The 20,381-nt window shown below is 34.3% G+C and overlaps 1 long non-coding RNA gene and 1 pseudogene across 1 annotated transcript; both read left to right on the top strand.

The window, feature by feature from the left end:
- Nucleotides 1–8,055: 8,055 nt before the first annotated feature.
- Nucleotides 8,056–10,036, top strand: LOC136418991 (uncharacterized; annotated as a pseudogene).
- A 3,126-nt stretch (nt 10,037–13,162) lies between these two features.
- Nucleotides 13,163–18,637, top strand: LOC136418995 (uncharacterized). Its single transcript, XR_010753030.1, has 5 exons — nt 13,163–13,696; nt 13,751–13,949; nt 13,999–14,161; nt 15,230–15,598; nt 16,280–18,637. It is a non-coding gene; the product is annotated as an uncharacterized lncRNA (long non-coding RNA).
- The last annotated feature ends 1,744 nt before the right edge of the window (nt 18,638–20,381 follow it).

Genomic DNA, 20,381 nt, shown 5'->3' with positions numbered 1-20,381 from the left:
TTTTTCGAGAGCAGCCGTATACTGATGTAGCGTATCTACAAGCGTGGATGGTATCTACAATCTTATATGCGTGGAAGATTCCTTCAGTACATTTGGTAAATCAAATAAAATATTGTTGACGTGATGGTTAATAATGGCTCTTCGATTATCATATCAATTTTTTAGTATTTCGAGAGCGATAGAGTAATTATCAGCCGTGGCATCTAGAGATTCAATTAGTTTTAATGCGTCCTCTTTGCAGCACAATTTAAGATATAAAAACTTGTCAATTTCGCTTAAATCTGTTCTCTTATGAACTACTGAATAAAAAATATCCCTAAAACTATACCAATTTTCGTACTTTCCTACAAACACCGGCAACCCTAAATCCGGCAGTTTGGCAATCGCGCCCGGACCTGTCGCACGAGGCTTATTTTCATTAATTACGGCGTTTTTATTTTCGTTTTCGGTGATTATTATTCGTTTTGTATTATACAGGGTTATTCACGTCATGCTACACGGAATATTGTGGCTAAAGTATTCGATATTTCGAATTTTTCTTTTTTGCGACGTGTAGAACTCATATAGAGGTACACTCTCAAATTATTTTACTTTTATACAGGGGGTTGTAAATAAGTGAAAAATATCAAAGTTATATTTTTTTAAATGGAACACTCAATATATTATTACCGTTTTAGGTTCCTTGAGAAAAATAAATGTAAGTTTGATTAAGGTTTACCTACCCTAAACCTTAAGGATTTTGAAATAATTGAAATTTTGTAAAAATGTAATGCAAATTTAAAAACTTTGCTTTAAAGAAAGTTTAAACTGGAGTAAGTCGAAATTCACATCAAGCCTCAGACATAAGGCATATTTCATGCCATAGTCATGAAAATTTAGATATCTTATACAGTGTGTCCAAAAAATAAATTGAAAAATGTACTTACTTTAAAGGGTATTAACTTGCTTAATTTAAATGGAACACCCTATATTTTATTACTCCAAGTTTCAGATTGAAATATTACCGATCGAAAACTATTATACTTTCCTATACCTTTAAAAATTAAGATTTTTAAAGAAAGTAGAAAATCCTATTACTTTCTGCATCAGTTGCCACGGTGACATCTAAAATGTCAATATAAAGAGTCATATTTGTACATTCTTTTTTCGGATAATTCTTTATTTATGATATTTTCAATATCATTTTGGTAATTTACAAGACAACTTTCATATTTAATCAAAAAAAGTATCGAGAATACTTTGAAATAATGATCAGATGTCACCGTGGCAACTGATGCAGAAAGTAATAGGATTTTCTACTTTCTTTAAAAATCTTAATTTTCAAGGAAAACTTGCACATTTAGGTATAGGAAAGTATAATAGTTTTCGATCGGTAATATTTCAATCTGAAACTTGGAGTAATAAAATATAGGGTGTTCCATTTAAATTAAGCAAGTTAATACCCTTTAAAGTAAGTACATTTTTCAATTTATTTTTTGGACACACTGTATAAGATATCTAAATTTTCATGACTATGGCATGAAATAAGCCTTATGTCTGAGGCTTGATGTGAATTTCGACTTACTCCAGTTTAAACTTTCTTTAAAGCAAAGTTTTTAAATTTGCATTACATTTTTACAAAATTTCAATTATTTCAAAATCCTTAAGGTTTAGGGTAGGTAAACCTTAATCAAACTTACATTTATTTTTCTCAAGGAACCTAAAACGGTAATAATATATTGAGTGTTCCATTTAAAAAAATATAACTTTGATATTTTTCATTTATTTACAACCCCCTGTATAAAAGTAAAATAATTTGAGAGTGTACCTCTATATGAGTTCTACACGTTGCAAAAAAGAAAAATTCGAAATATCGAATACTTTAGCCACAATATTCCGTGTAGCATGACGTGAATAACCCTGTATATTAGAGAGTAAAATAACGGTTCAATGTCCAATCGGTAATTTTTTTCACTTCGATCATAAAATTCTAGATGTGTTTGCAACTTTTCGAATTCTGAGAAGTCTTCTATCTACACTTTTTAGCCTGATTTCTAATTGAATAATATCGATATTCCCGACATTGCTATTTAAAAATATTTGAAACTGTTCAAGTCTTTCACAAATGACAGAACGTGCATGTAATAATTTCTCGACTTCGATATTTTCATTAGGGTTAATGATCTCCACAACTTTTTCATTCTTATTATTTTTATTTCGTGACATTTCGATTTTTGGCGATCGACAAACTAACCTGGTTACGATAAATAAACACGTGATACGGGATCGATATGGTACGGTTATTACCCCTATACGTTTTTAGAACTGCAACGCTGCAGACACAAATCATGACAAATCAACTGGTGTATAGGATATGAACATGGAAGTCGCATTTATAATTGGAACGTGCTCACCAATTTTCTTCCATCGAGGTAGGTATTGCTTTCCATTTCGTCTCGCTGTTTTCCATAAATCCTTATCCGGCTCTAAGGACCAATGTTTCTTGTTTGAAGCACCGATGAAAAAATGAAAAAAAAAGAACTGCTGTGAAGGACCACCATCTATCTTTATTCGTTTCTCTAGTTCTTCTGTCACGCCCGACCACCCCAACCGCACTCACTCGACTTCCCCCACCTTCTCCCGGTGTTGCCAATTCTTAAGCCCTTCCTTGCTTCAAAGTCTTAACACACGCAAATAGTCTTTCTCTCTCTCTTCACCGAAGTTCAAAGTACATTTAAATCTTCAGTTGGTACAGTCAACTTGTTTTTGTGTTTTATTTTTATTAATAATATATGGCTTGCTCGTCTTTCTATTTTCTTTAGTAATATTTTTCCTCCAACGTGTTCTTTTCTTAGCCAAAGACTCACCACTATCTTCATCTTCGTTTTCTGGAATGTACTCGTCATCACTGTCCGTCATATTTTTAGTTTCCAACTGATTTAAATGTATATCTTTGTTTTGCCGAATGACATCTTTGCTTTGAAAATCAGGAGGGCCAAGAAGGGGTTAGTTGCACTTAAAAAAGTTTATTCACGTTCAGAGTCACGTAATCACGTAAAATAAAGGGTGTCTCTCAAACGTCTTTATAACGCTCTACCATAGGTAATTGAGATCAAATCAAAATAAAACGATTTAACCACATTTGCCTTAGTCCAAAAGTCCAAACTGTTCAAAATGCCCACCATTTACACGCACACAAAAATTAATGCCACTAATAAAATTAAATTGTATTCTTTGCATTACTTCGTCATTGCCCCGAAGATCATTTACTGCATTTTAAATTCGTTGCCGAAGTTCTTCTTGAGTAGTAACAGATGTTCGGTACACCACGGACAGTTACTTAAGTAATTTTTTAATATTATTTTTAATATTAAAAAATAAAAATTTAGAAAATTACATTCCTTTCCATTTACTTTACAAGCGTTTCTCTCGAAAATGATTGCAGTTAGCGACTTGATTAAGGTATACCTTTTTTAAGCAAAAATACCGCGCAAATACGTTTTTTCATCCAAAACTGGTTTACCGTTAAAAACAAAAAAGTTTGAAGGACCTAAACAATTACCTAATGCGTATACATGGGGTCCTCTGCGATTTACCGAAATTTTGTTTTCAGATATGAATTCCTCATCCCGAAAAACTTCCTTGTAGAAAATTTCATGAGTTTTCCTCTTGTCATTTAATAATTATGGCTAAAAATTGAATTTTACATTTCAATTTTGCCACCCTGTAGCTCGATTATTATCAACTTTTAGACTAAGGCAAATGTGGTTAAATCATTTTATTTTGATCTCAGCTACCTATGGTAGAGAGTTGTAAAGACCTTTTAGAGACACCTTGTATATTCACGAGGGTGGTGCTCGCGCCAATCAAGGAACGAACCCCAACCCGAACAATTATTCTGAATTGATTTTACCAAACATACCTTTATGCCATATGTTACAGTTTTCCTGATAATTAAGTTTTTAATTTTTTTTAATATCATCGTTCTTTTCTATAATTAAAGGCCCGTGTCGATAATATACTGCGTGACATAGAAAAGAGAACACCCCGTAAAAATGGTTTAATTTAAATAATTTTTGGTATGCATGTTTGTTTATATGTATAGCAGAAACGATCAAAATTTCACTCATATTTATCTACGTATTTACGAGTTATTCGGAATTTTAGGTTTTTTTTAAATATAAAAATTGCAATAAAATATCAACAATACAACTGGAAAATAACATTTATTGGAGTGTAGTGTGCTTGGAAACTGCGTAGAGATATGCCTAGAACCAGAATAGAGCGAAATTTTCATCAATTGAGCGAGTTTGAGAGGGGTCGAATAGTGGGTCTACGAGAGGCTGGTCTGTCATTTAGGGAAATCGCCACTAGATTGAACCGTAGTGTAAACACTATAGTGAGATGCTGTCAGGGATGGTTCGAAGAAGGGCAAACAGGCAGAAGAACAGGTACTGGGCGACCTCGAAGAACTACAGAACGCCAAGATCGCCGACTCCGAATTATGGCACTAAGAGATAGGTTCGTCTCGTCGAGGACGCTGGCGGATCAGTGGTTCGCTGAGTATGGAAGGCCCATTGGGATACGAACCATTTATCGCCGCATAAGAAGTTTTGGATTGATTTCCTACCGTCCCTATCTCGTGTTACCCCTCACCTTAAATCATCTTCAAAATCGACTACAGTGGTGCCAAGAACGGATACATTGGACTCTGGAATGGGATAATATCGTGTTTAGTGACGAATCCAGATTCTGTTTCGGTATGCATGATGGTCGGGCAAGAATACGAAGGAGACGGGGTGAAAGATGGGATCCTCAGTTTGCAATACAGAGGCATGTCCATCAGACTGTTGGGGTAATGGTTTGGGGTGCCATTGCATATGGTAGCAGGTCACCTTTAGTTTTCGTCAGAGGCAGTATGACAGCCCAGCGATACATCCAAGAAGTCCTGGAACCTCATCTTGTGCTTTATCTGGAAACTCTTGTTGATCCAGTTTTCCAACAAGACAATGCACAACCACATGTGGCTAGAGTGACTATGGACTTCTTCCAACAAAATGCAGTCAATTTGCTATCTTGGCCACCTCGATCTCCAGACCTCTCACCGATCGAACATGTATGGGATATTATAGGTAGAAGGTTGCATAATTTACCCCATCCCTCGCAAACCCTAGCGATGCTGTGTCATGCTGTCCAGTTAGCCTGGAATGAGATCCCCCAAGAGGACATCAATCACCTCATTAGATCCATGCCTAGACGTGTACAGGAATGTATAAGACACCGCGGAGGACCGACAAATTATTAAATTTTTTTTAGTTTTTAACAATTAAATTTGTTCAACTTTTTAATGAAGTATTTGTTTTGGCGTAAACAACATGCATACCAAAAATTATTTAAATCAAATCATTTTTACGGGGTGTTCTCTTTTCTATGTCACGCAGTGTATTAATACTTTTGTCTCTGTAAAATTACATATTACTCTTATGTTTGTAATAATATGTACAGTAGTGGTCAAAATTATATCAACTTTTTAGAATTTCAAATAGTTTAGACTTAACGGTCTAAATTCAAAATAGGTTTTGAAAATATGGTTCTACAATGACTGTTGGTGATAGAAGTATATAACAATAAAACAATAATAATTTGTATACAAAAATAAAAAATATATTCATTGCGACCTGGACAAAAATATAGCAACTTTTCCAAAATAGTAATAAGAAGAAGAGTAATAAAATTTTAACACATTACAAAAGAATTGTTCAATAATTAATATTTTATATAATACCCTCGCTGCTGAATAACTTTTGCACATCTTCGTGGCATTGAATTTATTAAAATGTTGATGTAATTGTTATCGATACTCTTCCAGGCTTCTTGAAGTGTCTGAAATAAATCCTGTAAAGTGAAATATGTATTATTCCGAATTTTATTATCCACATATTCCCACAAATTTTCTATGGGATTGAGATCGGGAGATTGCGATGGCCAAGCAAGAACTTCTATTCTTTCCTCTTTAAACCATTCTGAAACAAGTTTGGATTTATGTTTGGGGTCATTATCTTGTTGGAAAATGCTTCTTAGTGGCATGGTTTCTTCAAGATATGGTTGTAAATGATTCCTGAGGATATCTCGGTACATGAACCGATCCATGCGACCTTCTATTTTGTGAAGCGGACCCATACCAAAATCAGAGAAATAACCCCAAACCATAATCAAACCTTCGCCATGTTTTACGGTTGGTAAAACAAACTTTTTTTGCAACCTTGCGCCTTTGGGTCGTCTAACGTATGATGGGCCATCACTTTTAAATAAGTTAAATTTGGACTCATCGCTGAAAACTACCAATTTCCACTGTTCAGATGTCCAGTGTTGGTAATTCTGCGCAAACTGAAGTCGGGCTATCACGTTCTTCTTAGACAGCAATGGTTTTTTCGCTGGTCGCCTACTAAATAATTCATTTTCCACTAATCTTCTTCTTATGGTCTTGGAACTGATATGAGCTAGGCCCGTTTCCTTTAAATGTGATTTTATATGAGTGGATGATAGAAATGGATTTTTTTGACACATTCTAATTATCCATTTATCAGTTCTTTTTGTAGTTTTCCTTGTGCGTCCTGAATTTTTTACAGCTGCTTCACTTCCTGTTTGTCTGAATTTGTAAATAATTTGAGATACAATTGACTTATGCACACCCAAACTCTTTACAATTTCGCTTTGCCGTTCGCCACTTTTATACCGCTCAATGATAATTTTCCTGATCTCTAATGAGATTGTTTTACCTCGACCCATAATGAAAACCGCCGATTTAATTTAGAATATAAAACGTTTTTAAGCACACAAGTCTGTAAATGAAGTGAAATTTTAAAATTCCAAGAGTTGCTATATTTTTGTCCGGTATTAAAAAAATGTGTTTTGATAGTTTCTTATAAGAATTGTTGATATTTTATTTGGATGCATTTTAAACATCAACAGTTGTGGAAGATAAATAATATAAAAACGTATATTGGGTTTAGCCGAATAGATACATTTTATTTAAAATTTTTAAAAGTTGCTATAATTATGACCATTACTGAATATTTTCCATATTAGAGTTTTAAATTTTAGTTTGTATCAGAATAAAGTTAAAAGTTAAAGGTATAATGTAGCATTATCTGTATGATACATATTCTTTTTATTTATGAGATATAAGGCTCTATTTCAAAAAATATATACTGTGCCTGTTTGGTCCAAATTTGGCGCGTGTACGTGGTTGGGTCGATTCACCCCTTTCGATACGATAACCGTGAACTACGTAGATCGTGGACTGGATTGATCGATTATGAAGGACCACCCTGAGTTCGCAGTCTCAGAGACACTGTTTTCGCGTATAAAAGAAACTAAACCTTTTTAACTTAACAAAGGTTTATTGGTAACATTAACAACTATACAATATCGAGAAATGCATTATTTATAACAATATCGAGAAATGCGTTATTTAAAGAATATTGACGAGAGTTTAACGCGTACGAGTCCGTGATGAAGTGGCGAGAAAAGAGAGCTTCTTCCGTTTCGCACCCTCAAGTACTGGTACGGAGGTGTAACACCCATAGACGTACCCCCGATAAGGCACCATTAGCGGCTTCTAGGCTACCTTGTCGCGTTAAAGCGTAGCACTTAGAGGCACGATCGCTGGGTTTTATTGGAGCCCAGCCATTGTATTCGTTTGGCGGTACCTTTAACTTAGATTCGCAATGTTAGTCCGACAAAGAATAGTGCTGGAAATCCCAATCATAAAATAACTTCCCTAAATCGAAGATGGGTGTTAAGCGCTGGGAATTCCAACAGTATTACCCAATGGCTGGGGTTGTCCATGGGCGTAACATCAGTTTCTTACGCACTTTGAACATTTAAACTAATAAATAATCCAACCATAATCCGTGATAAAACAATACGTCGCAAGTCCTAACAGTGCCAATACTTTTGTACACCACTATACCTAAATTGTAAAAAATTGAAAAACAAACTTGTTTTTTTAAATTTTGGGATAAAATGGATACACCAATAAAAGAATAGATTGAAATTCAACAGTTTAACAAAATGAATTTCATAGTGAGGGTAGAAACTAGTGAGAAAGAGTATTATGCGAATTTGCGAATATTACAAGATATGCTTTTATTTACCCCTCAGGATGAAAGTATATTCATTTTTGGTTTAAGAGAAACCGATATGGATGGTTTTATTGAAATCGACACAAGAGGGTTACAGTTCAATTTACGATATGGAAAACCACCTATAAAAATATTTTTCAACAATACGAGGAACCGATCAAGAGCTATTAAAAAGATTAGATCCCTCATGTGGTAAGTAACATTCTAACCTAATTTTAATCTTTAATATACAGTACAACTCGCTTAATACGAGTACCCAAGGGATAGATAAATTTGTTCGCTATAACTGATTGCTCGCTGTATTGAGTCCATTGTATTTCCAATGTAGTACATATGTACATACGCGTCACGATGCTATTCAAGTTCCTATCTGTTTGTTAATACGATAAGCACAAATAGTTTTGCACAGATTATTGAACTGGTTAATTATAATATAGCAATAATTTCAAATAGATAATTTATTTATAATATATAGCATAATTTTGGAAGCTAGTAATGTTTAGTTCACCTATTAATCATAATAGCCAGGTGGATAGCGTCACAAGTAATTTCGTAAAAGGGAAAAAACGTGTCCGACATGATAGTGACCATCAAAAGGCAAAACGAAAATGTCTGAGAAATGCTGGTATGGAATATATTACTAAGAAAGGGCAAGTTGTTCCTGCAAAATATTTTTAAAACAAAATTTGTAACTGTTTAAAACGTTGCAATGAAATGATTGATAATAACGACAGAAACAGTCTGTTTACTCGTTCCTGGAACTTAAATGACTTCTCAAAGCAATATGCATATATTTCGGGACTTTTCCAGCGACTTGCAGTGATCCAACGCCGCGCAAATGCTCTTGAGGGATTGCCAAAAGGACCTAAATCTGTTACGTACAAATATATCGTTAACATTAGAAATGACAGTATTGTTGTATGTAAAAAGTATTTTTTGAAAACATTTCAAATCTCGAACGGAAGACTTCAAAAACTATTAAAAAAAGAAGAAATAGGTAAGGCACCAGGCGAGGATCTTCGTGGAAAAAAAGAATGTCCTAGGAGAACACCTGATGATGCGCTGAATATTGTTAAACAGCATATCGAAGCGTTTTTGAGATATGAAAGTCATTACATCAGAACTCATAATCCAAATAGTAAATACTTAAACCCCGAACTCAATATTACAAAAATGTACAATTTATACGTAGAATACCACAAAGACAGGGATGTATCTCCAGAAAAAGTGGTTAAAGAGCATACATACAGAGATACATTTAACAAACAATTTAATTTATCTTTCCACAGTCCTAGAAAGGATACATGTGCAAAGTGTGATAAGTACAAAATCCAAGTGTCTATCATATCAAACAGTTTCAAAAAGATGAATTCGAAAATCAGCATCAGCTTCATTTGAGAAAAGTAGAAAAAGCCAGAACAAGTCTAAATGATGACACCGAATTTTTCAAAAAATTTAACAACATTCTCGTATTGACATTCGATCTTGAAAAAATTTTAGCTTTTCCCAAGCTTACTACTTCCAACGCCCACTATAAGAGAAACATGTACATTTATAACTTTGAGATTCATCACACTACAACTGGAGCTTCATTCATGTATATTTGGAATTAAACAATTGCTTCTAGCGGATCTCAAGAAATCGGTTCTTGTATCTTAAAACACATAGAACCTCATTGTGCCAACTTTAATCACATCATCGCGTATAATGACGCATGTATTGGACAGAACAGAAATTTGAAATTATCGCTGATTTGGAAAACAATAGTGGAAAACCCTGAAAATAATATTACAAAAATTGACCACAAATTTATGGTGTCTGGTCATTCGTTCCTACCAAATGACAGAGATTTTGGAATCATTGAGAGAATAGCAGCAAAGTCGGCTCTAATATACACTCCATCTGATTAGGTACGAATTATTCGTAACGCACGCTAAAATAAATTCGACGTGTATAAAATGCACAGACAAGATTTTTTCTCAACCCAAAATTTAGAAAGCCAGATCACAAAAAGGAAATTTAATACCAACAAAATGCCTTTTAAATGATTATAAGTTCAGGGGCTGCGATTTGATAAAACTCCCAATGTGATTATACAGGGTGTTAGTGAAATAACTTTCGTAAATTTAACCACTGATTAAGAACATCATTTTGAACAAAAAAGTTCCTTACAACAAGGGTCGAAAACCTAATAGTTTTTTCAAAAAAAAATGTCAAAGTTGGTAACCGAAAAAGCTATAATAAGGTTTAAAATTTGAATAAAATGTGGAAAAATGTACTTGACACATTTTGGTTGTTTGACGTGTAACAAAAAAACTTAAAATTATTCAACAATAACATTGCTAAAAGCAATTGAAAACTTAATTAATAACTTAAGCGGTAAAAAAAAACGTAAGTGGCAACGCCGCACTGAACGTTACCTAGAAAAAAAAATTTATTTTCGTTATGGTTGTTTTTTATGGCCTTTATAAGGGTCGCTCACCCACGTTGCGGGTGAAGTGATAAGGCATTGGAATGCGCAGTAAACAGATTGACTTAGTACCTCAATAGTACATGAGTTATGTAACCATCTGCAGTTTATCCCATTTTATGTGACATATGATCCTGGGCAAAGATGCCTGGCGCCATGGACATGTGGAGCTTATTAGTGACCATCAAGAAGGGACAAGACAAAAACCACCCTTATTTTTCAAATTTGTCATGGACTGTGTCCTTCCATACTTTTAATATTTTAGTGTTATTTCGGTCTCGTTGAATGCATCTTCTGTCGGTACACGTAACAGATTATTCGCAAAGTTAATTTGGGCGAGCTTTAAGTGATTTTATTCCGACTTATTAACAGTACCTAAGTGACAATGTATTCTGTACGCGAGTATCATGACATGCTTTTGATCTATGTAGAGGTATTACAAAATTCTAAAGAAGTTAGGCGCATTTACTACGGCAATCCTTATCCAGAAAGAAAACTTCCAGCTCGACAAACATTTGTGCGAGTTTCCCAAAATCTTCTGAATACAGGGAGTGTTGTTTCTGCATATCAAGGACACGAGGTCGACAGAGAAAAGTTGGTGCTGAAGCCGAAAAACAAATTTTAAACCTTGTTCAAGAGTTCAACAAGGAGTACCCGGAGTAGAGCATGCATGGACTCAAATGGTAAACATTTAGAACATTTAATGTACCAAAAACAATCATAAATGTGTGCTTTGAATGTGATGTGAGTGGTGTAAAATGTGTAATGTGTCATGTTAAGCTAATTAAAGATGATAACAATAATTTCAAGGTAAATGGCTTTTCAAAATAATAAAATAAGAATCATACAATTTTTAAACTCCATGAATTTAGTGCATTTTATTAATTATGTACTGTAAAATCTATCAGACCCAAAAAAAACGTGTAAAAAGCAAACCCACTTCATGCGGCTACTTAGGTAGGTGTGAAAATGAAATGAATACTAGGCGACGTTGCCAATTCTCAGAAAATGTTTTTTTGATTTTCCAGGGAAATGGTTGTATTTACGACCCCTGTTGTAAGGAACTTTTTTATTCAAAATGATGTTCTTAATCACTGGTTAAATTTACGAAAGTTATTTCACTAACACCCTGTATATAAGGAGACATTAAGTCATATTGTGGAATTTAGCAGCTTAGATCTGAAAAATCGAGCAAAGGTAGAACCCGAACTTCTCTCTCAAATGCTGTACATATGTATGCATTATGTAGGCAACGACTAAGTTAACACTAGTAGGAAGGAAGGAACCGATGTATTAAAGAAGAGAACATAAGATCGAATGAATATTGAATTTTTATAGGAACCAATACTGAATTTGCTACAAGAATTAATATAGCATTTTTTGTATTTCAGGTTTCATGTGTGTTTGGAGACAAAATTAATTCGAAGCTCTAACAGTCATCCTAGTTAATTGGATTATTTACGGAAGTAGGAAGTAACAAAGGAATACAACATACACACAACAACAAAACATTGTTAATCGGATTCCCAACATAAATAAACGGTAAGAAAGCTTTCAAGATTACATATTCATTGCAAATATTGAAATAGTTGCCTGCATCAGTGCGAAACTTTCTATTAATAATAGTTCTAATACATATTTTCAACAATTTAGCGAAGGAACATTTTTCACAGCGGTGTCGTAACTTGATGGCTATGACTATTGTTCAAAAGAGAATTAAATTTATTAGATCATTAGATGAATCAATTGGTGAGTTTGTATAGATATAATAATAATAGGGGGGGTTGTTTATTAATTTTATTTAGTGTAAATCTATGTGTTTGGAGGTAGCGACGAGGTATTTCGACAAGGGGACGCTCTTCTCTAGATTCTAAACCAGTGTTCTAGAGACTTAAATTTGTTTTATTTTTATTTCACAGAGAAAAGAGAAATCAGATGTGACATACATGTAAGATTTTGGTTTTCGTAAAAATCAAACACCATCAAATTTCTAATCCACTCCTTTATTATCAGCAAACACTCAAAGGAATTCAATAAAAACTGAATCCCGATACAACCAGTCATAATCACCTCCGACCGCATTCTTTCTTTTTGAGAAAATTGATAAGCGATATTCCAGCCTTTTTCCCACGGGTACCAAACCCTTCGCCATTTTTCTCTCCCGTACGTCAAAAGAATTCAAAAACAACCCTCTATAATTTTCAGATAGCATCAATTAATCATCTTAATAGAAATAAGGATTGCACGCAGGTATATTAATCATGAACGTGACATGAAATTCTAAATTCTGAGAAAGCCGCTTGCTTTTTTCGATGAATTGATTTTTGAAATAAGAAAAATAATTGTTTAGTGCAAATGTAAATATTATCGTTAAATAAAATGAGGGAAATGTCTGTGGAGTTATTGATTTTTCGACTTGTGACTCCATCTGCGAACTAGGATCGTGAATGCTAGCGGATTTATTGATTTTTAACTTTTGGCGTCATCTGTAAACCAGGATCGCCAACACCTGAAGATTTCTGTGGTTAGGATTAGCTAAAGCTCTATCTGTTAGCTACGTCGAGGGTTAAATTCTAATAGACAGCAACATGGCAAGGGCAACTTCCCGCCCAATTATCATCAATGTTATTAAAGATAAAAGAAAATTATAGAACTTAATTATTACATTATTTAAATAATTAACTTATTCGTACTCAGTAAATGCATCGACTATCTGCAATAAAAGGCCCAAGAAGAAACGAACCAGTTGCATATACCTATTTACAACGTAAAGAAGGATGAAATAAATAAACCTTAAATCCCCCTATCCTTTGAATAATTATTTTTAACAATCGAATTTGAGAGGTGGAGGATCAGAGAAAAGTATTACGAAGGTAAGGACTAAGCTAACATTAATAACTTTAATAGGAAGGAAAGGATAGACATGTTAAACGAACAGTACAAGAGAAGCTCGGAGCACACACCAGTAGATCTGGAACAAGGCTTGAGCTTGATTTATAGATGTCAAAGAGGGCTAGTACGAAGGACGGAGAGTAGGGAAGTAACACACTCAAAGAAAGATGGTTTGTTGCTATAATAGGTAAAAGGTATTTGGCATAATGTAAGATAAACTAGAAATTAAAAACATGATTACACCACTAAGCCGATACTTCAGGTCCTTGGATGGATCTCCAAAGAGTAAGGGGAGTAAGAAAGATACAAGCAACTTTGGCCGAACCTTCCATTCAAAGTTGAATTGTTGCCATGGATGCTCGTTTATTGTTCTACACATTTAGCTATTATAAAAGGTATATTTTCAGCAGGTAATATGGCTGGAAATTTGACTTGAAAAAACCTAACTTGCTAACAAAAAGGTAGCTTTTGTAATTATTTGAGTGGAGTGCTTTATTTATTCCATTTCAGAAAAAGAACATCATTTATACATATATACATATACATGGAAATAATAGAAGGAAATGGTATACTTATTATACTTGCTTGGACAAGTAAGGAGCCATAGATATGTGTCAAAGTTTGGATCATGGCAATCGAATGGTTTATTATAAAATTATTTCTTTACAACAAGGTAAATTTACATGTGGTCTTAAGAGGAATAGGAATTTGTTTCTAATTTATACAGGGTATCTCAGAACTGAGATCAAACTTTTAGGGATGGTTAGGTGCAACAACAGAAGACATTTGAGTATAAGAACCCACATCCAGAAATGTCTCCTTAAAGTGCTACACCTTTAAGAAGTTTTAAGACCATTATGTGCAAAAAATGTGTTTTATCAAGTTTTGGTAGGTTTTATTTTTATTTGTTTGTACAAAATAATACTCATAGTAATTGTTGAAAATGTCGTTCTTGACTGTCTTAAAGCTTCATAAGGGGGTAGCACTTTAGGGAGGCATATCCAGACATGAGTTTTTATACTTTATACTAAATGTCTGCTATTGTTACTCTGAAAAATCCCTAGAAGTTTGATCCTATACTTTTCAGACGCTCTGTATATTGGGCAAGTTTAATTGTGGAACTCGATTAGGAATGTCAGGTATTTTTTGGTAGTAGAAAGAGATTTCACCAATTTATAAAAAAGGAGCAAAAAATGATGGAAAGGATCAAAGGAGTGGTAAGAATAGAATGCAGAAGACTTTAAAAATTAGGTCTCATTTTGGAAGGGAACATGGAGTACTTATTTGGAACACGAAACTACTGTGTAGGGTTATTTTATTTCAAATTTTTAACTCATTATAGTAGTTTGTTTCATTTACAAGTACCATATTGGTCCGATGGGCATTTGGACGTTCACAGTGGAGGTTAGCCATTACACAAATTAATATTGGAAATCATACATACTTATAGGGAATAGATGATATTAATGTTAAATTAGGATATTATACCATAAAGAATAGGATCATCGATAAGGAATATTTACTATTTCAAGAAGAAAATAAATATTATAGATTAATTTTTTAGAATTATTTTGATTCCCTCAATGAAAAGATAATAATAATTTTTTCGCAAATACGTATTGTATAAAATAGAATTTTACGGCCAGTTGCTATTCCTGTTAAGAATTTTTTTCTTGAAGTTGTGTATTTATAGGAAGCGAAAGGATGGGTAAAGGACCTTTTAAATTAATTTCCTTTTTAGGAAGTCGACTAATGTTACTAGAAGATACGGAGAGAGTGCAAGTGGGTGTATAAAGTTGGAAAAAGACTTATAAAGAAATATATAGCAAATAAGATCCAAAGCTCTACAGAAGAGAGAAATGGAAGGCATGTCATGTGCGGCACGGGATGTACGTAAAGTAAGAAAAGGGGATGGATTAGAAGTACACGGTGGATGCGCAGAAGAGGAAAGATACAGGGGAGGATAAACAAGAATGCAAAGTCGTCATTTACGACACACAAGAAGGGGGGGTAAATCAGTTAGCCGTATAACAGAAGAAATTATTGTGCTAGTATATTATTTATGTATTTTTCCTTATTAACTAAGTATGGATCAATGTTGATTTCAACGGTAAGTGTAAATAAAGGAGGAATATAAATTTTAGAAGAAATAAGAGGAGAGTCACTATACAGGGTCATTCATATAATATAATATAATAATAATAATATATAATATATATTAATATAATAATAATATATTAATATTACTTATATTAATACATGTATCGAGTGTAATTTATGAGAAACACATTAGGAAAGATAGGACAACGGAAGTGACTTTACATTTTTTATATTTTATTAGTAGGGAATGGTTTATATAGGGTGTTACAGAATGTTGTGAGGAAAATTTAAGGACAGATTGTACACCCACAAACCTGAAAAAAAGCTCACATAAACATGGGTCCGGAAATGCTTCGTTTTTATAATACGGAGTGTTTTAACTTTTCCGTCTTTAATAGTTTATTTTACATTTATCGAAAACTTGTTGAGATATTGAGATGAGTTTTGGTACATGCAACTGTATCATTAAAGGTCAAATTTACATGTACAAAATTGTTTTCTAAAGTACTTACATCAGTGACGTTCATGCAGGCAAGTCTTTATGTTTAGCGAGAAAAACTGTATGTCACTGGTTTTTACAAAAATTAGTGTCGCTTTCTTAAAGTCAGATTAATTCCGCTTAAAAAGTGCCTCTTAGAAATTTATGACGTTTATAAAAAATGCCAACTAGATTACTATTTTTTAATTACAGTCGAACCTCCATAACTCGAACCTCTATAACTCGAAATTTACTATTGTCCCCTGTACGTTTTGTCTAATTTCACCCGACATCCATGGATGAGTTTATAAATGTTGATGATAATCTTATTACCAGCGAGATTGCTATAGATGAAGAAATTGTTGCTAGTATTAGCAACCAGGCTGAGCATCAAGAAATATCCGATGAAAGCGACAGTGATGATATTCCCAGGAAAAAACCTTCCCTTCACGAAATGTCAAATGCATTTGAAACACTCCAACTTTTTTTTAACATGAATGAAAACACGACAGACGATATATTTCTTTTACTTGATAAACTAAAGAAATTTTATGAGTTAGACTGTGAGAAGAACGTAGTACACCAAAAGTTAATAACCGATTACTTTAAAAAGTGATCACATAACGAATAATTACATACATATGTATAGATTTAAATGTTTTATTTAGTCCAATATGTAATATATTTTTTTTAATCAAATATTTGTATGTGTAATGCAATAAATATTATTTATTTTATTATCCACTCTTTTCTCTTTAATTCGAAATCTCTTTAAGTCGAAGATATTTTGCGGTCCCTTAAAATTCGAGTTATGGAGGTTCGACTGTACTTTAATTGTATCGATTAATAAAATAATTTTTATTTCGAAAACGGTGCGCCACTCTTAAGGAGCTATTACAAAAATGGTAGCTCCCTTAAGGAGCATTTCCGGACCCAAGTTGATCAGAATTTTTCTTCATATTTTTTTTTGTACAATCGCCCCCTGACGTTTGGCCATAGAGTTAGGAAACACCCTACATAGGTACATAAAAATAGTGTCAAACTTGAGAAGGTTATAAGGGACGGCGCAGTAAAGAATTTTTGCATATAAACCCCTATTCGTTTTGGCCAAAACATAATGTTACCTCGTCGATACCAAAAGATTCGGATGTTTAATCCACTTTTATGGTGTAAAGGAAATGCAGTTGATGGAAATACTTAACAAAGGACAAAAAAGTGTTTATTTTTAATGAAATTAATTGTCTTCAATAAAAAAATAGTCATCTAAGTCTTTTAGTATCAACGACATAACATTATGTTTTTGAAAAATTGCTCCAAGGTCAAAACGACTCATTTCCGACTAAAGATTTGTGTGCAAAAATTCTTTACCGTTATGTCTCCTATAAACTCCACAAGTTTGACACCACTTTTTTGATTCACCCTATACAAGATGTCCCAAAAATATACCGACAAACTTTAAGGGGTGATGGGAAACATCAATACAAACTTTTGTCTTTAATAAACATACGCCCATAAATGAGCCGTTCGGGCAGAAAAAAGGCAATATGTTTTAGTAATTATAATCATTTTTTGTTTTTATCGCACTTTTTTTTATCGATAAATAAACAATAGCTTCGTTCAAAACGTTGACCATTTGCAATACGTGAACATCGCCATGGAAAAACATTGTGCATTTTCAATACAAATTTTGATTTACCACACAACAAAATTAATGTTACTATGCCAACCGAATAATGATAAAGTACGTACAATTAACACGTCCTACGGTCTTAAAATTGGCATCTTTGGAATGCTTAATTGTGATAAAGAAATGTTTGTGCTCTCCAACAATAAATATAGTTGAAACAAAACAAAAATTTCAACGAAACACGGTGGTGTCCAATTAAATCGAGAATTAATTAAGTTATTTGATATGACTTAAAATATTTGTCCTACAGCTCACACGTCTCATTTGCGAGAATTAAATGAAACACTCTTCGAGACCCCTTTAAAAAAACAACTTTTATTAAAAAACAGAACCTTAAAACCCTTAAACTAAGACGAATAGCTAGCTTTGACACAAACTTAGGGCAAGTTGAACAGCACAGCTTTGACAAGTACTTAATGTTGCATAGAATTAAACTAAAAACTACAGTTTAAAGCCACACTAAGAACTTAATAATTTTTTTTATTCTAAGCAGAGGTATGCTTTTATATGATATTAAAAGCATGTTCAGCGCTATATGGTCAGCGATTCCTTTGATTGTGGGCTATTTCTCCTTCACCCTTAGTTTTTTCAGCGTTCTCATTGACCATTTTTTGGAGCCTAGTTAGAGGGATGAACTTAAGATGCTTGTATTTTTTCCACTGATAAAATAGGAAACTTAGCACACTTACAATGATAATGCTACTTATGGCTATTAAAACGTAGTGCGTATTGTTGGGAATCATGTTTATTAGGTCTTCGGAATTTACAGGGTCTAAGAGGTAATCCTGAATGGAAGCTAGATTCTCCAAATGTTTTATTTGAATATTTAATGAAAATTTGTTATTTGTGCGTATCGAATTTCAGGGAATTTTGTCGTTACATTATGCATAGTCAGTGAATATTTATGTTGATTAATAATGACATCGCATTGACTTTGAACAATAGAACATTTTTCCACCTGTACCTTGGTGAATTTAAAGCAATTTTTGTAAATTACATCTGATGTTTTAATACAAATTAATAAGACCTTTTTATGTGTCAAAGTACGTACTTGATAATTATTGTGTACAGAAGCGTAAGGACAATCGTTCAAAGAGCAGCCCTCAACATGCGGATCTGAATATACCCATTTAGTACTAATCTCCTTACAGTTTGTACCACAGTTTATTACAATAATACTTACTAGGACTAATTATAATTCGTGATTCGTTATCGGAAATCAGGTATACTAATTTTAAGTCAAAAACATCATATTCAAATATAGGTATCTTAATTACAAGAATGACCATTTCGCTTGCTTCTCACCGAATGTGCATTTGTCAAGGTTGATAGATAGCCCAAATTCTTGCAAACAAGCGAAGACAGATTTGAGGTATTCCTGGTGTTGTGCCTCGTCCGTTGATGCGATAAGAATGTCGTCGATGTACGGAAAACAGAATTCTAGGTTTGCAAGTACCTCGTGCATGAATCTTTGAAAGGACTGAGCTGCATTCCTCAGACCAAATTGCATTCTGGTAAATTCAAATAGGCCGTCTTGAGAATTGTCTCTTTTGAGACAGGAATTTGATGTTAGGCGGGGTTTAGCACATCGTCTAAACTTGTTCCTAAATCTCTGATGATACCAGCACACTCCAAGATCCGCCGATGACGATCTGGATTCAGTCCTCCGTGTCCTGGACTTGCTCCTGCTTCTTCTTATCGGCTTCAGTCGTTCCATTGACTGCTCCAGTCTGCTGATCCTTTCGATCAATTGGAGGGCTTGTGCTTCCTTGACGAAGGCTTGGACGCTATAGGCTTGAGGTTGCACGATCTCATGGATTCTGTCTGCGAGGTTCGCCATGTTGTCCAGGGGCTTACTGCTTCCTGCCAGGATGGGCTGTATGGACGTGGGTAGGTGTTGCATCCACAGGGTCTTTCAGATCTCTGGGGGTACTGCTGCTCTTCCTAGACTCCTTATCTCATTCAACAAATGAGATGGTTTCTTGTCGCTCAACTCCACCTGCGATAGGAGCTTCCTGAGTCTTTCCTTGTCTGACTCAGCAAATAGGGAGATGAGTCTATGCTTGATTTCCTCATATTTGCCGTTGGAAGGTGGGTTGTCCAAGAAGCCCGAGACCTGATCCAAGATTTCTGAGTCTATCGTGGTGACCACATGGTGATACTTCGTCAGATCTACCGTTATATGCGCCAGAGCAAACTGTCTCGAGGGTCCTGAACCAGGTTTTAGGGTTCGTTTTCCAAAGCAGGGGGGCCCGTATGGAAAGCTTGTCTACCGGCGACGTTATGCTGCTCTCTTTCTCCGGGTCCGGGGCTTTAGATGGATGGGACGTCACCATAACTTTTTGCAATTCAACTGATTCGAGTGCTCCTCCAGGGGGGTGTTCTTTCAGAGGGATCACCAATTGTGTGTCCCGTGGTCACAGGATAGGATCGCTAGGCGTTTTCGTTAGTTGTCTACGCCAACATGAATTTCCAAACGGAATTCGTAAAACGGGAACTTTTTGAATGGTTTATTGCAACACTTAGAATAAACTTATATCTACTGTGTATAGAGTATTATTGTTTCCAGTTGTTGGAGTACATGTAGAGGAGACAAAGCCCAAAAGAGAAAAGAGGAAATTGTTGGTG

Source organism: Euwallacea similis, unplaced genomic scaffold, assembly GCF_039881205.1.
Source record: "Euwallacea similis isolate ESF13 unplaced genomic scaffold, ESF131.1 scaffold_55, whole genome shotgun sequence".
Taxonomy (NCBI): Eukaryota; Metazoa; Arthropoda; class Insecta; order Coleoptera; family Curculionidae; genus Euwallacea; species Euwallacea similis.
The sequence above is the reverse complement of the archived record's forward strand: the minus strand, read 5'-3'. Positions and strand labels throughout refer to the sequence as shown.